Source organism: Pelmatolapia mariae, linkage group LG16_19, assembly GCF_036321145.2.
Source record: "Pelmatolapia mariae isolate MD_Pm_ZW linkage group LG16_19, Pm_UMD_F_2, whole genome shotgun sequence".
Taxonomy (NCBI): Eukaryota; Metazoa; Chordata; class Actinopteri; order Cichliformes; family Cichlidae; genus Pelmatolapia; species Pelmatolapia mariae.
In genome coordinates, this window is record NC_086241.1 from 4,009,591 (window position 1) to 4,027,612 (window position 18,022).

At 42.8% G+C, this 18,022-nt stretch overlaps 2 long non-coding RNA genes across 2 annotated transcripts; one reads left to right on the top strand and one right to left on the bottom strand.

The window, feature by feature from the left end:
* Positions 1–608: 608 nt before the first annotated feature.
* LOC135933853 (uncharacterized) lies at positions 609–1,533 on the bottom strand. The gene is made up of 3 exons (XR_010573958.1): positions 1,429–1,533; positions 1,278–1,310; positions 609–973 (listed from the first exon to the last, which is right to left on the bottom strand). It is a non-coding gene; the product is annotated as an uncharacterized LOC135933853 (long non-coding RNA).
* Positions 1,534–15,677: 14,144 nt separating this feature from the next.
* On the top strand, positions 15,678–17,946 carry LOC134645109 (uncharacterized). Its single transcript, XR_010096514.1, has 3 exons — positions 15,678–16,066; positions 16,873–17,035; positions 17,384–17,946. It is a non-coding gene; the product is annotated as an uncharacterized LOC134645109 (long non-coding RNA).
* Positions 17,947–18,022: the final 76 nt, after the last annotated feature.

Sequence of the window (18,022 nt, forward strand, 5' to 3'; positions counted from 1 at the left end):
ACACTGTTGAGCTATGGTATTGATTTTCCACCTCTTTCGTACAGTTGCTTTTTATTGAAAAAAAAAAACAAAAAAACAAAAAAGGTCAACAGACATGTATCATTTGCAAAATACTTTATTAAAAGACAAAGTTTCCTATTTACATTTCTATGTTTCACGTCACTTTTTATTATTTACTCCGGGATGGGGATGGATGATGTGCTTCCTGCGCACCACCCGTACGATCTGGAGCATATCTGAGCCATTTCTGGACTGCTTGAGCAAAGACCAACTCAGACATAGAGTTCGCCCCTACCTGTTGCGCCAGGCCATCTAGGACAAAAATAGACACACACACAAAAAAAACAAAGACAAAAAAAGGGAATTAGAGCACATGAATAAGCTCTTGTTAATTGTCTTCAGCAGGGAGAAAGTATGTAAACTCCTAGGCTGATAAACATGAAAGTCACCAGGCGGAAATCAGCAAACTGCCAAATTTGATTCCCAAAGAGCTATAAGCTGAAAATGTGATATGTCTTAGCATGGTGTGCCGTGTATCCTTTAAAAAAAAAAGAAAAAAAGAAAACATGGGGTCCTCGGGCTGTACAAAGTGTACAACCCGAGGACAAAACAAGCCGAAGACCAAAGACTCCATCTCCAGATTAACTGGACATGAAAGTCTTGTTATTAAGAAAGACAAAGTAATATAGCAAAAAACAGACATAGGAAATGTGAAACGCACCCAGCACATCAATTGATCCCTTTATTGTTCACTTTAGGCTCATAAAACTACAATAAATGTTAAAACTTACCAAATATGCATCTGCACGGCGCTGTCTCTTTAAATGCCCTTTTTTGCTTTGTCTGGTCCTTGGTTTTTTCCCTGCCCAGTTGAGTACAGAGGCCAGCTCCTTTGTAATGGCATAAACCATTACACAGCGGACTCGCACCTCCAGTGTGGTCCAGCAGCACCAATCAACGCAAAGCGTCTCACCTATAGACACATTTTAGGAGATGGTATTAGCGTGTCTCATGTCTTAAATGTGTATGCAAGTGCTTGTGTGTTTACTTCATGCAATTGATGATAGAAACATGTCATTTAGTTTTCCCTAAAGCCTGATTTTCAAGTCATACAAAGAATAAACCAAAGTATTTGCAGTACAATGTATTTCTATTCCCTTTTGTTGGATATTCATTTGTTAGTTCTTGTAACTGCTAAAAGTGTTTACTAGTTTTTGCCTGTCACATATATTTGTTATACCATGTAAACTGTGAAATTCCAAGATTTTCAAACTTGCCTTGTAATAGTGGCTTCACAGAGTCTCTGGAATCTACAGAAAAAAAAAATCACAACAAGATGACATTCAGGAGTATAAATTGTTTTGTTTTTTTTTAGATAAGAGTACAATGACATTGTGATGCAGCTTTAAAGCTTTTTTAAAAGCATACCATCTATAGGGAAGACATCAGACTCTGCATGCTGGCGAGATCGCAAAGCTGTTTCGGTTTGTGCTGGAGTGGCGAAAGGTGCCGGAAGCTGGGTGGGGCATTATGATGGTTGCTATCAGTGGGCTGGGGGGCAGACTGCGGAGTGATGAGGGCTGTTTAGAAAAAGATAATTTTTTAAGTATTTAAGAATACAGACAACTTGTCAAAAAAGTTTCCTCGTGTCAGACACAGATATGTAAACAGACACTAGACAGTATTTTATTACCTGGTATTTTCACTCGAGGGGCCTGGGGAAACCGTTTTTTTGTAGGCTGCTCATCCTCTGAGTCCGTATATGTGTACAGGGGATTTGGTCTAAAGAAAAGAAATTAAAAACGGTCTTAAGTAATTGTAAATATGCTTTTGGCATATTGTTTCCTAAAGTTAGTTTGATTTCTAACAACACACACAGGAAACAGAGACGTGCAAGACGGTACAGTATACAATGAATTTTTGAAGTGCACAAGTGTACACGGCTTTGCATGTTTAAAAAGTTTACAAACTTCCACTTTTTGGACTATATTATGTGGTGATATTGCAGTATGCAAGCACCACAGATATGTATAAAAGACAAGATCATAAATTCTTAACAATCAAAGATATGTTTGTGAATAAAAAGGTTTTACTTGTGCTTTCTTTTAAGACTGGTCTGGGTTTCTTCTTCGGACTGAAGGTCAGACGTATCACAGCGTTCACGTGGATATCTCTGAAGACTGCATTCTGCTTCGTGAAATGTGCCTGGAAATACAAACACAATGTACGGCCAGACATACATTACCTGTGGACAAAAGGTGCAAACGCATAGAAAAATCAGCGGTTTCAAAAATACGCTGGTACGTGTGGACGTAGCCTTATTCATTATTCAAGGCACAAACGGAAAGTCATGTACGCGTGCAACGTAAAGTTAGGTGAGCGTGCAACGTACAGTCACGCATGCTGCGTGAGCATTCAAACTGAGTCTAAAGTTTTCGTGTGCGAATTGAAGCGAGTGCTCTCCAATCATCAAAAGTAACAAAGTCATTGAACACGTTTATACAGTTAACTTTACGTTTATCAATCATATATCACAGATTTAGAATTTTTTGTGGTACTAAGCAACTACAGAGCGAAAGTCTGGGTCAAGCGCCGAGGCGACGGCAAGAACAAAGGAAACCTCGAAGCGTTAAAGCTAGCTTTGTAAGGGAATATAACGAAGAAATTATGAAACGAAAATGTTTTCTTTGTTGATATACTTTGTTCGCAGTGCAATTTATTTGTTGCCGGATTGTAAGAAGTATACACAATTTCCGGCTCGTAAATAACAGTAAAAAACTCGTTAATGTACAACATTAACGAGTTTTTTACTGTTATTCAAATGCAAACATGGAAATAACGAGTAGAAAAAAAAATAATTCATTCTTACCTTATACTAATCGTGGTGCAGGCCAGTGCAGTGCATGAACTGATGCCTTCTCCGGTCAATTCCGCTGAGAGTAAATCAAATGTCCCGCTCTACTGTAGAAGACAATGAATACCTGGGGGGATGTACCAATGTGAGAGGGGTGCTGCGGAATAGTCCAAGTGATTGCTGCTTTAATTCCCCAGTCAACTATACATAAATTGCACGTAGACACGATTTTTTAAAGCTGGTGAACTAGACCAAGTCATTGATAACAAATGAACAATAAATCTACTTTCTCTGGTACTTTATACACGATCAGTTGCAATGCAATTTAATGCTCAACTACAAATCGATGGTTTTTGATGGTGACCGGAGCCGAATGATCGTCAACTATAAATAGACGTTTTCTCGACGTTGTTGTTGTCACCTGGTCGACTATAAATAGATCAAATATCAATGACAAAAAAACAACGGTGAATCAACATCGTTACAACGTCTCTATAGTAAGACCGTCGGTTTACCGCAGTATTTCAATGTTGTTACAACATTGGCATTTCAACCCCGACCATATACGACGGTTCGGATGAAAAATCAACATAGATTCAATGTCGTCTTGCTATCTGGGATATACGATAGAAACGATATAAATTTGGCCAACGATAGAGATTTTTTTTTTCTTTTTTTTTTTTTTAAACCTGTCCCGTTTGGTTCTTTTGCCATCAGAATTATTGTCTAAAGGCGAAGAAAGATGCCCAACGGATTTACTTTACCAAATGGACCATCCCAGCCTTGCCGTAATGGTTCATTTGATTTACCTTTTATTGTTTATTTTATTTTATTTATTTTTTTTTTTTTTTACTTGCTAGATACGGGACAGGGGAAAAGAAAAGGGAGAAAGAAAGAGGGGGGAAAAAACAAAACAAAACAAAACAAAAAAAAAAACAGCGGAGAAGAGGGACGGGGATAAAGGGCAAAAAACAAAAACCAACAAAATAAGCAGACAAAAAATACATATATCGATCACCTGGATCACCTGTTGAGAAAGAAAAAAGAAAACAAGCAGAAGAAAACGAGAGTAATAGAATAAACAACATCACAATGATATATGGGAATATAACACTAAATACTTAATATTAAACATTATTGTGCAGCACGTAAGATCGACAGCGCACAGTGTGCTTTGAGGTAGGAGCCAAAAAGGGTGTAGTTTGTGTGTGTGATCACCTGTGTGTACACCTGTGAGCATGAGCGCGCTTGTATTTAAAAGGTTCCTTAATGTAATGATCTGCTAGAGGGTGTGGGGGGCCACAGTCCCATCCTCCAGGGCATGAAGCAGGTATGGAGGAGATCAAAACTCCAGACATCCAGAGGCCCGCAGAACACAAGAGACCAAGGAAGACCAACAGAGGGGCAGCCGCGCCACTGTCCCAGAAAGAGCTGAGGAGAGTCCCAGATGAGGGATCACTCAGCAGCCGCGGAGCAGAAGCCAGGGGGGGTTGCAGTGACGTGCCCGTGAGCTCCGCCGGCAGCCAGCTGTGCCTGAGTGACCGAGCCCCAGGCCGAGAGGCCGAGGGCACCCCACCCCCGAAGTGGCCCGAGCGAGCCCCAGGTTCCAGGCCCGGATAAGCAGCCACCAAGGAGTGAGCCGGTGTGTACCCGGACGCCCACCCCCGGACACAAAGAACCACCAACGCATCGATGTCTGAGGGCGTCTGCCACCGGCAGGGGAAGTGGTGGGGGGAGATAGGCCTCCAAACCTTGGAGGGCCTGAGATGTCCCCAGAGAGGTGGCGTCTGATACCCAACCTGACATATAGACACAGACATACAGGCACACACAGATACAAACATCCATTCCCACCCTCATGCTCTCATAGGCAATTACTCCACACTCAACCAACGTGGAGACAGACATAAAGAGACGCTGTACACACAATCACACTCCCCAAGCGCACTCTAAGAACCGGGTCTAGGTACCCTTGCCCCTGGAGGGGGAAACTGCACCCAGACCCAGGTGGTGTTACCCTTTTCCCTGCAGTGGGGAGAAGCAGACTGCCCCAACTCCGCAGCAGCAGGGAGGCCCCACACACCAGACCCCAGTCGGACGGCCAACTCCTCCTCCTAGCCCCCCCGCTCCAGCAGGCCGCAGAGACCGGGGGTGTGAGAAGACTCCAAACCTCCCTCTACCCGCTCATATGTAGTGTTGATGTATATGTGTTCTAAGGTGCAATTAAAACCCAGGAGGGCATGGAGCTACCTGCCAGAGAGCAGCAGGTAAGCGCATAGCCCCTCCTGATAGCCCTCAATGTCTACGTGTATTTAAAATTGAGAGGTGGGCAACGACGCCAGGGGTGCGGTGTACACCCTGATGGTAATTTGGAGTCCGTGTTGTGAGCCCACCCCCAAGATCCTATATGTATGTGTTATGAGAGTGTGAGTAATGTGAATGTCTAAGTTGTGAGATAAAATTGAGGCAGAGGCAGCCAGAAGGGGACAGAGGGGGGGGATGCCTCCTCTGCACCCTGGTGACACACCCCTACCCCAAGGCCCTGCATGTGTGGGTGATTGTGGTGGAGCGGGAAGAGGGAGGCAGCTGGAGATGGGGAGGGAAGAAAGGGAGGGGCAAGTGACCCCTCCCTGGGGCCAGCTCCCCCGCTGACCCCAGTAGGCACCCCCATGCTCTGCAACCCGCCAGGGAAAGGGGGCCCAGGCCCATCCGGACCAGGGCCCAGTGCAGCAGCGCCGCCCGGCCCCACAGAGCCCGGGACAGCCCACCCGACCCCACTACAGAGAAAACTGCACCCACCCCATCATCCACTCATCTTCCAGACTACACAAGACAATAGACGCCCAGGCTGAGATCTTCCTCCACCTCTCCTATATCTCCCCCTCCTGCAGAGAGAATTCCTGAGGAGAGGAAAGCTCCTGCAAGATGTGACAACCTCCCCCACCAGTTGAAGAGTCCCCCAGGTGGCTCGATGCACCGGCGGCGCCCTGCGCCAGGACTGGGCCCCCATATACCCACCCGCCCACAACCCCAGCAACACACCAACCAGGACCCGAGCCCCCGAGGCCCGGCCAGGGCCCCAGCCCAGAGACGGAGCGCCCCCAGAACCTCACGCCTGTCCCGGACCCACCCAGGGGCAGCCAGGCTACCAGGTCAGTAACCCACGTCCGTCAGCACAGACCCTCCCCTAGCCCCGCTGCACGCAGCCACGAGGAAACCGTCACCTAAGAGCCAACAGAGCCCTTAATTGGCCATGACCGCTACCCCGGGTTGAGCCCCCCAAGGAAGATGCTCCTGGGGAACCCCCCGATGCCCTAAGCCTGTCCCTACCCCCACACCAATCACAACAGTGAAGGTGGGACCAAACTATGACCCCCCACCCCCACTAGGTGATGGAGCTGATCAAAGGAGCCCAGAGCAATTGATCTGATGTGGTGGCAGAGGCTGTATCAAGACTAATGTAATCTAATAGATAATTTCTATACTGGTTAGAATTAAGATTATTTTTATTTTTCCAGTTCATGAGGACTGTTTTCTTGGCTATGCATAGGACAGTGAAAACCATGTGGGCTATATTCTTTTCTGAAGTGACATTATCTAAGCTGCCCAACAAAGACACTAAAGGAGAAGTTGGAATGTTACATTTCAGACACTTCGATAAGTCTTCACATATCTCACGCCAAAACTTCTGAACTGGTGGACAGAACCAAAGAGCGTGGATATAATTGTCCGGTGAATTGGTTTGGCAGTGTGAGCAGTTGTTGGTAGACGTAAAGCCCATCTTGAACATCCGATGACCTGTATAGTGCACTCTATGTAGTATTTTGTATTGAATTAATTGAAGACTGGGATTTCTAATTAGATGAAAGGTTTTTAAGCAAATCTGAGACCAAATGTTTTGGTCTAAGTTAACTGATAAATCCGCTTCCCATTTTGCAGTAGGAAGTGATATTGATTCATCTATTTTAGAAAGCATTCTGTATATTTTGGATAGTAATTTGGGGGTTTTAAGAGTAAGAAATTGAACCACACTTGGTGGTGTTTGTAGTTCAACTTGACCCGGTTTAAATTTCTTTTTTACTATGGATTTAATTTGTTGATATTCTAAAAATCTTTTCTTGTTGATCCCATATTGTGTAACTAGTCTGTCAAATGAAATAAATTCTGTTCCTTCTAGTATATGTTCTAAATATTTGATTCCTTTACCACTCCAATCTGAAAAGTTTATCATATTATTGTTTTGTAATATGTCAGGGTTGTTCCAGATAGGTGTACGTTTGCATGGGATTAATGAAGACTCTGTCAACTTCAGAAACTCCCACCATGCTGTCAGAGAGGAGCTAATGTTGACGCTTTTGAAGCATTCATGTCGTTGAATGTTTGAGCTGATAAATGGTAGATCTGAAATCTCTAGATTATTGCAAAGTGCTTGTTCTACATCTAGCCAAGGTTCATCTAAGAGGGTATGTTTTAGCCATCCTGAGATAAATTGGAGCCTGTTGGCTAAGAAGTAGTGCTGAAAGTTAGGTAGTTCTAATCCTCCTTTATCCTTGGTCTTTTGTAGTGTTTTTAAGCTTATACGTGGGGGCTTATTTTTCCAAAGGAATTTGGACATATATGAATCTAGAGATCTGAACCAATCTTGTGGCGGTTTAGTTGGGATCATTGAGAATAAATAATTTATTTTTGGTAAGACCATCATTTTTATAGCGGCAACCCTTCCCATGAGTGATATGGGTAGACATTTCCACCTAGCCAGATCGCCTTCTACTTTCTTTAAAAGTGGGATATAGTTTAATTTAGTTAGATCTGCAAGCTTGGGAGAAACATTAATACCTAAATATTTTATATTTCCCGATTGCAGTGGAGTAGAAGAGGAATTATGGAAGGAGCAATTAATCGGAAGGACTGTAGATTTTGACCAGTTAATTGAGTAATCTGATATTCTTGCAAAAGAGTTTATCAATTCAATCACCCCAGAGATATTGGTTTGTGAATTTTGGAGAAAGAGTAGCACATCATCCGCATAAAGGCTGATTTTATGTTCCACGTTCTTGCATTTTATGCCCTTAATTACTGAATTCTGTCTAATTGCTGCTGCTAGTGGTTCAATAAAAATTGCAAACAGTGAAGGGGAGAGTGGGCATCCCTGCCTGGTGCCCCTCAGGAGACAGAAGCTGGAGGATGTCTGGTCATTTGTTCTGACACAAGCTGTTGGGGAATTATATAATATTTTTAACCAGCTGATGAAAGAAGATCCAAAACCAAATTTGTGTAAAGTTGCAAATAGAAATTTCCAGTTAACTCTGTCAAACGCTTTTTCTGCATCTAAAGAAAATATTGTAGTTTCAAGGTTTTTACTGTATGAGTAGTCTATCAAATTAAGTAATCTACGTGTATTTGTTGATGAGTGCCTACCTTTTATGAAACCAGTTTGGTCAGGATGAATTAAGAGGGGGGTTATTTTCTCTAGTCTCTTCGAGAGAGCTTTGCAGATTATTTTAAGGTCTACATTTATAAGGGATATTGGACGATAGCTTGAGGGATATACAGGGTCTTTGCCTGGTTTTAGCAGGAGATTAATGTTTGCAGAATTCATATTTGATGGGAGTCTGCCATTTTCTTTGATTTCCAACAGCGTTCTGTAAAAAATTGGGGCTAAAATCGTCCAGAATTCTTTGTAGAATTCTGCAGGAAAGCCGTCTGGACCTGGAGCCTTATTATTGGGCATACTTATCAGGGCTTCCTGGAGTTCACCTGGTGTCAGTGGCGAATCCAATGCCATTGCTTGAGAGTCTAATAATTTTGGGAGAGTTCTGTTGTCTAAAAACTGATCAATTTCCTTTTTAGATGGGTTTATTTGTGGTGAATACAACGTTTTATAGAAATCCCTGAAGATGTTGTTTATTTGTTTCGGGTCATATACTGTATTCCCAGATGAGTCTTGAACAGCACATAGAGTTGTTTTTTCTTTATTTATTTTTAGCTGGTTTGCTAATTGACCGGATTTATTACCATGTTCATAATTTTGTAAGCGTAGTCTTTGTACTAAGAATTTTGTTTTTTTATCAATTATCTCATTTAATTCTAGTTTTGTTTTGCGTATTTTGTTCAATGTTTCCTGATCTTGGTCGGACGCATAGGCTTCTTCTAGTGATTTGATGGTTTTTTCTAATTCCTGGATATTTTTGTTTTCTTTTTTCTTTTTATGTGATGAGAAAGAAATTATTTTACCTCTCATCACAGCTTTCCCTGCTTCCCATAGAACAGAAGCTGATGTTCCGGGAGTGTCATTAAAGTCTAAATATGAAGTCCACTCTTTTTTAAAATATTTAATAAAGTCTTCATCTTTAAGCAGTGATGTATTAAATCTCCAGTTTTTACTAGGCGTAGTATTATTCTTGTGCATTAGTGTTAAAGATACAGGAGCATGATCGCTGACAGCTATAGGGTGAATCTCAGTGTCTGAAATGTCCCTCAGCAGTGAGCTGCTGACCAAAAAATAATCCAGACGAGAGTAGGAGTGATGGACATGTGAGAAAAAAGTATATTCCTTACTGGTGGGGTGAAGGGAGCGCCATGCATCGCAAAGACCAAGGTCGCTCATATACTGTTTGATTATATTTATGGACTGCCAATTACGCTGAGTTCCTGCTGTATTGAGCCTATCCATTTCTTCATTTAGTCCAAGGTTGAGGTCGCCTCCAAGAACAAGTGTGCCATCTAAGTGTTCAGAGAGTGCACTGAAAAAACCGTGAAAGAATGAGGGATCATCAACATTTGGACCATATACACTTACAATACATAGCTTTTTATCAAGTATAGATAGTTTAATGATTAAGAATCTGCCCTCTGGATCTATAATTGTATCGAGTACTGTGAAATTAATTTTTTTATGGATTAAAATTGCTACTCTCCTTTGTCTAGAATTATAACAAGCTGAGAACACATTAGGAAACTCAGGTGTTTTAAGTTCATTCGAACCTCTAAGAGGTCTGTGGGTCTCTTGTAAAAGGACAACATCTGCCTGTAGTTTTTTGAGTTGGTTAAATATTTTTAACCTCTTTTCTCTGGAGCCAGCTCCATTTACATTCCATGTAACGAATCTGCACCCATAGATGTCTGTGTATAACTAGGGGTGTGCGCTGTGTGTGTCGCTTAGACAGGTGGAGAGAATACATCACTTGTTCGTAAATAAAAAGAGGGGGAGAGAGAAAAAATGTGTGGTGAGATGCTCCCTGAGTCTGACTATGTGTGTGCATATTTACTAATATGAGTACGCTTGGTTTAAGTGTGTGTATCCTATACGACTGTGTGCGCTGTCTGATGTAAATGTGCTGCCGTTGAGCGCATGGCTGTGCGTGATCGTGCTGTGCGTATGTGTCCAAATAAAGGATGTTGTTTGTGGATGAGTGTGGAAGCAGGTGATCGAAGCAGTGAAAGAAAGAAAAAAGAAAGAAAGAAACCAAGGACAAGGGTGAGCAGCATAAAAACAAGAGGGGGAAAAAAGAGAACAAAAAACGAGAAGAAAAAAAAAAAATCCGGAAACATTCCGATCAAACCATTGACGGAGAGTGACGGTGTTAATTCTGCTATGAAATCACACCTAAGATGTGATTTGATACTAGTAAGTTAAACAGATGTTAATGCAAGTTAGTGTGAGTGGGTGGGGAAAGGGTGTAGCGGATTCTTATCTGGTGTGAAGTTAATACAGCCACGGAGTGATGTCGGGGTCGCGGTGGAGCTGTCCGTCCACGTACAGCCGGTCCACAGCGATGACAGCGCGGGAGCCCTTCTGGATAAAGCTGCGTCGGATTGGGAAGAGGACCCTGCGTCGTTCCAGGATCTCTTTGGGGAACTGGTCGTTCACGCTGAAGTCCGTTCCTTTTAATTCCCTGCCGCGGCTTTTCACCTGTTCCTTTTGTTTGTAGTGGCCGAATTTGGCCACGATAGGACGTGGTCTCCCGGCCGCAGCCCGAATGGGGCCGAGGCGATGCACCCCATCAAAGACGATGTTCTTCACCGTGTCCTCGGGCAGCTTCAGGTGGGTTTTGATGAAGCTTTTTACCGTGGTCTCCGCGTCCTCTCCAGCGGCTTCTGGAATACCAGAAAATACCAGATTATCACGCATGCTACGAGCTTGTAGATCTATAACTGTTTCTTTTATTTTTTTATTTTCTCTATTTAGCTGAGTAACATTGTCTGTGAGACATTTCACCGACTCCCTTAGCGTGGCATTTTCAGCAGCGAGCGTTTCCACCTGCTGCTGGCTGAACTCCAGGGACTCTCGCAAGGATTTAAATTCCCGGTGAAGAATCTCCACCAAGGACAGCCTTGCATCGAAACTGGACAGTCGTTGGTCGATTGACTCCAGTATGTCGACAATATCTTTGCCGGCTGGCGATGTTGTGCCGGGGGAATCTGCCGGGCGAAGTCTTTTCGACGACGGCGTCTCGAAGAGAGATTTTGACTATACCGCTCTATCGCGATAGCGCTTGTTGATGATGTCATCAAGCTGCGGCTGTTTTGGTCGAAAGCGTCGCAGCGGCTACAACTATTATCATCACGTAAACATGGATGGTTTTCATCTGATCCGGGCCGACAGAACAACGGAGAGCGGTAAGAAGAGAGGAGGGGGTCTGGCTGTGTTTGTGAACGATAGATGGTGTAACTCTGGGCATTTATCTATCAAAGAGACGCTATGCTGTAAGGACATTGAGCTGCTAGCGGTTAGCATGAGACCGTACTATCTGCCGCGAGAGTTTACACACGTGATTATGATAGCTGTGTATGTCCCGCCCTCTGCTAGCGCTGCAGCAGCCTGTGAGGTCCTGCACACCGTAACAAGCAGACTCCAAACACAGCACCCTCAGGCCCTTTTCCTGATCTCTGGGGACTTAAATCACATCTCCCTGTCCTCCACTCTCCCCACCTTCACCCAGTATGTTACCTGCCAAACCAGAGACAATAAAACATTGGACTTATTGTATGCCAACACCAAGGAGGCATACAGCTCATCACCTCTCCCTCCCCTGGGGGGCTCAGATCACAATCTGGTTCATCTCCAGCCTGTGTATAAACCTCTAGTACACAGAGAACCAGTAGTGAAACGCACAGTTAGGAAATGGTCGGCAGAGACTGAAGAGGCCTTGAGGGACTGTTTCCGTTCTACTGTGTGGGACAACCTCTGCAGCCCCCTGGAGGATGACCTCAACAGCATCACAGACTGCATTACGGATTACATGAACTTCTGTGTGGACAACACCGTACCCATCAAAAAGGTACGGTGTTTTTCTAACAACAAGCCATGGATAAATCCTGAAATTAAGGCTCTCCTCAAGGAGAAGAAGAGAGTCTTTAGAGCTGGAGACAAACAGGAGCTGAGAGTTGTTCAGAAGAAGCTGAAATGGAAGATAAGGCAAGGAAATGAAAACTACAGGAGGAAGATGGAAGAGCAGCTGCAACAGGACAACATCAGAGGGGTTTGGAACAGCCTGAAGACAATCTCAGGACAAAAACCAACCCCCCAGGCTGCAGGAGACTTGGGGTGGGTGAATGACCTAAATAAATATTTTAATAGCTTTGATCAACCACCCACCCCTCCCACAGCATCGTCCCCCCTGCTGCAATCTCCTTCATCTTCAGGGACTGCCTGTCCTTCATCTCAGGACTTCACACCTCTCAGCTTCACACCTCCCAGCTCCCAGTCATTACACCCACCCCCGGCTTCTGTGGACTCCAACATACACACCCCTCCCCCAAAACCCCCTCTCTCCATCTCAGCACTTCAAGTGAGGAACGAGCTTCGCAAGATCAAGGTGCGGAAGGCTGCAGGTCCAGATGGCATCAGCTCCAGGCTCCTGAGGTGCTGCGCAGATGAACTGTGTGGCATCCTAGGTTATCTGTTCAACCTGAGCCTGTCACTGGGGAAAGTACCACAGCTGTGGAAGACCTCCTGTGTGGTACCGGTACCAAAGACCTCCCATCCCAAGGACCTCAGCAGCTACAGGCCGGTAGCCCTCACATCGCATCTGATGAAGACCCTCGAGAGGTTGGTTCTAAACCATCTGTGCCCCCTGGTGAGGTCTTCATTGGATCCGCTGCAGTTTGCTTACCAGCCTGGCATTGGGGTGGAGGACGCCATCATCTACCTCCTGCACCGAGCTCTGACTCACCTGGAGAAGCCTGGAAGCACTGTGAGGATCATGTTCTTTGATTTCTCCAGTGCTTTCAACACCATCCAGCCACGACTTCTGAGGGACAAGCTGGAGCTATCGGGAGTGGACCACCACATGTCCCAGTGGATACTGGACTACCTCACAGAACGTCCACAGTATGTGAGGTCACAGGGCTGTGTCTCTGACACGCTGGTCTGCAGTACGGGGGCCCCACAGGGAACTGTGTTGGCACCGTTCCTCTTCACCCTCTACACTGCAGACTTCTCCATCAACTCCCCACACTGCCACCTACAGAAGTTCTCTGACGACTCTGCCATAGTCGGCCTCATCATAGGTGAGGACGACTCAGAGTACAGACAGTGGACTCTGGACTTTGTGGACTGGTGTCAGCAGAACCAGCTGCTGATCAACGCCGGGAAAACCAAGGAGTTGGTGGTGGACTTCCAGAGACGCAGACCCACCACACTGACACCGATGAACATCCAGGGAGTGGACATTGAGATAGTGGACTCGTATAGGTACCTGGGTGTTCACCTGAATAATAAACTGGACTGGAGCCACAACACTGATGCTCTTTACAGGAAGGGTCAGAGCAGACTCTACCTGCTGAGGCGGCTGAGGTCATTTGGAGTCCAGGGAGCGCTTTTAAAGACCTTCTATGACTCTGTGGTGGCATCTGTCATTTTTTACAGTGTGGTATGTTGGAGCAGCGGTTTATCGGCAGCTGAAAGGAAGAGGTTGGATAAACTCATCAGGAAGGCCAGCTCTGTTCTGGGATGCACCCTGGACCCAGTGCAGGTGGTGGGAGACAGAAGGACTCTGGCCAAAATAACATCTCTGATGGACAGAGTCTCCCACCCCATGAATGTAAATGTTGCTGAACTGCAGAGCTCCTTCAGTGACAGACTACTGCATCCTAGATGCATGAAGGAGCGTTTCCGCAGGTCCTTCCTCCCTGCAGCTGTCAGACTGTACAATCAGAACTGCTCCCAACAAACATAGATGTTTACATCAGCACTGTAACTGCAATAAGTTAATTAACCGAGTTTGATTTTGATTTGATTTTATTGATTAGCATTCAAATATCTCAGTGAATATAGAATACAGAATAAAGATTACCACAAAGCAAAAAATCATGAGACAAGGCTAATCAAAAGGTATTGGCTGAAGCATTTGCTTATTACGCCAACCCTTTTAACAAAAAATCTTTTGCATGCAGCTCCTGTACACAGGGCTCGAAGCAAAGAATAAAACAAAGCAAAGCAAAAACAAACAAACAAACAAAAAAATTTTCCACCTTAGATAACTACATCAAAGCAAAACAATCAAGAGTTTCAAAATTATTATTTTTCCTCTTTTCATTCTTGATTTATATATTTTTCTAATACTCTATTTTAAACATGTTTTTAAACAAGGAAAATGAACTACACCTTTTTAAATCACTGTCATAACTATTCCACAAGTTAACTCTTCTAACAGAAACACATCTCTGCTTTATGTTTGTCCTTATCTTGTTTTTTTAAAGACATCTGTTCCCCTTACGTCATATTGACTCTCTCTGACTTTGAACAGCTTCTGAATACTGCGGCAAAGCAAGTTATTTTGTGCTTTATACATTATCTGTGCCATTTTATATTCGACTAAATCATAAAATTTTAGGGTATTCAGATTAATAAACAAAATGTTAGTTGGTTCTATATAGTTTGATTGATTTATAATTCTTATAGCTCTTTTTTGTAACTTGAAAATAGGAAGAGTATTTGTTTTATATGCATTACCCCATATCTCCAGACAATAAGTCATATATGGAAGCAACAGAGAACAATAAAGTGTGTATAATGATTTTTTGTTCAGGACATGCTTTGTTTTGTAGAGAATAGCAATGGTTTTTGACATTTTTGTTGTCACATGATTTATATGAGACTTCCAGCTCAGCTTATCATCAATTAGCACTCCAAGAAATTTATTTTCATACACTCTTTCAATTTCAATTCCATTAACCCTGATTTTAGATACATTTTTCATTTGTCTAGTGCCAAAAATAATCAATTTTGTTTTCTTTATATTTAATGATAACTTATTTATATCAAACCAGTTTTTTAATATATTTAACTCCTTTTCCACTGTAGTCAGAAGCTGTTCTAGGTCTTTACCTAAGCAATACAGAGTGGTATCATCAGCAAACAATACACATTTTAACAGTTTGGAAACACTACATATTATGGAGGACCACAAGAGCCACGCGCATCGAAATAAAAATTTCTGTGCTTTAATAATGAATTGTAGAATAAATTTTGCAATTGTAAATTCATTTTTGAATTCCAATTTAATAAACTGCATTTCAAAATCCTTTTTCCAATTACATTTCAAAATCCTTTTTCCAATTGCACTTTAATAAACTGCATTTTAAAATCCTTTTTCCACTTGCAATTTAATAAACTGCAGTTCAAAATCCTTTTTCCACTTGCAATTTAATAAACTGCAGTTCAAAATCCTTTTTCCACTTGCAATTTAATAAACTGCAGTTCAAAATCCTTTTTCCACTTGCAATTTAATAAACTGCATTTCAAAATCCTTTTTCCACCTGCAATTTAATAAACTGCAGTTCAAAATCCTTTTTCCACTTGCAATTTAATAAACTGCAGGTTAAAATCCTTTTTCCACTTGCAATTTAATAAACTGCAGTTCAAAATCCATTTCCCTTTCCTGTTCGCTCCGGGATTAGCTGCTGGATTAGCTGCTGGATTAGCTCTTCGATTAACAACTTGCTGGAGGCTATTCAAATTAGCCACACCGTGGGATGTAAGGAGCTCTCTGATTGGTTGGTCAGACACAGGCTGTCTGCCAGCCTGGATTTTTCTAGCTCATAGCTTCGCCCTGCTACGAAGCGTGTGTGCTTGTACAAAGGCCGTTCAGCCTCAGGATTTACACTCGGCTCGACACGGATATGTGAAGAATGAAGGGACCCTGCAGCGAAACGGAGAGCCAACCTCTGACTGAGTGCCTGTCTACACAGTCTGACCACCTGTTGAAGGTAAGGTGCTAACGTGGCTAACGCTAGCATCACCGCACGTAGCCCCGTTATTTTAAGGTCATCTTAGCTAATGAAAGTTTTACGTCGCAGCTGTACGAGCTCGCTACCTGTTTTGTAAGCTGCTGTGCTCTTCACAAATAAAGCTGGAAGCAGCTCAGACTGTTAGAACCAGCACTGAGGCCTGTTACATTTATACAGTGTTAGAGCAATGGCTGCAACCTACAGCCTTTAAACTAGCGATTAAAATGCTGACAGTAAACTCGTCAGTCCAGATGTTACCGCATTACTTTGTGATACTTAGAGTTAAAGCAACTGAGACAGGCTGATTAAAATAACAGCTGTCAGTTCTCTCATTCCTTATATCAAGACTGGAGATCACACTACTGATTTCAGTTCATTTAATATGTGAGTGCACAGATTCATTCTCAACTGGACATAAATGATGATCAAAGGTTGTATATATGATGAAGTCATCAAATCCCAGCCTCTAACACAGTGCGCTGAATCTTAGCTTTGAATGTCCAGTATATTCTAATCAGTGCAATGTAAGCATTCACTGAACCTACAGTATCTACACCTGTGTGGCAAAGACACAGATAATGAAATTTAATTATTAATACAATATACATCATGAAAAACAAAAGCTGAAATTGATTCAGTTTAGTACTTTTCTCTGTATGTTCTGTGATTATAAAGGCCTTAAATTCTGTGATATATACTGTAAATGGTTTTCACAGAGGTCTTAAAGTACTTAAATCACTGCTGATAGTCTGGTTGTTTATATTTTCACGTTTTTGTGTGTGTAGGGCTGTTTGATGACGATTTGGGAGATGAGGACACACCCACATCTGTTCCATACTGCAGCCATGGATGGTGTTACGGCTCTGAGTCAGCTTTGGGCCATCAGACGTACACACTGGAAAACCAGCACCTGGACTTCATGCAGGAGAGACGGCCTCAGTGATGCAGGTTCATAAGCGAGTTCAAACATTTCTGGCCTCTTATCACTTAGATTTTGAATGCATTTAAAGCAGGAACTGCACACCTAGCTGTCAAAAGTTTGGCAGCATGAGTAAAGTTTTGTAGGGTCCTTGTTAAAAATTCCACAAGCACCACATTTGTCATATATAGTTCAATTTTGTACAGGACACTTTTGAAATTTTATATATATATATATATATATATATATATATATGTGTGTGTGTGTGTATATATCCTAGTTATCCACTTGTCAGTAATTTTTGAGTAAATGGATGTCACTGATAAATCAGTGGTGATTCACCTGCAAATGTTTTTAACAAACTTTGTTTTTTGTAGAATTCATCAGCAGCTGTGGAGAGATGCATTTGAATATCTTCTGGTTCCACTTTTCCTTACCTGGAAGCTGAGGATGGCTGATTTCTGACAAGGACACACAACTCAGCGCTTATCATGGGTGTTACATCCTCTGTGCAGCAATTCCAGAGAAAACGAGAAAGCAACGACCACTCATAAAGACCAGCCAGAAATCTGTCCCTTTCTGGCAGCTGTGGAAACTTTGCATTCTTAGAACAATGCTGGATCATGTGTGATGTGTCATATGAGGATATTACATTTTGCCTTAATTCTGCTCAATTAAGTGTTTTGATCGTTGATCCAATATGGCAGCTTTGTGTTGTGCTGCAAGTTAAAACTCATTGTCTAACAACTCTCCTTAAAAATGTCGATTGACTTTAACTGGACACAATGGTTTCCAGTGGGAGATACATTCATCACTCATCCGTGACACTGGAGAAGTCACCTGGATGAGTGATAAAACAATTTTCCATGGAAAATCCAGAGGAACTAAACTTTGTTGTTGTTTCTTTGGGCTCAGTTTTGCCTGAGGCTGAAAGTGTGTGTGTGTGTGTTTTCTCCAATTCACCAGGTCTGTAAAGTTCAGTATGACTGTGGTACATGATACAAAAGAATAAATAC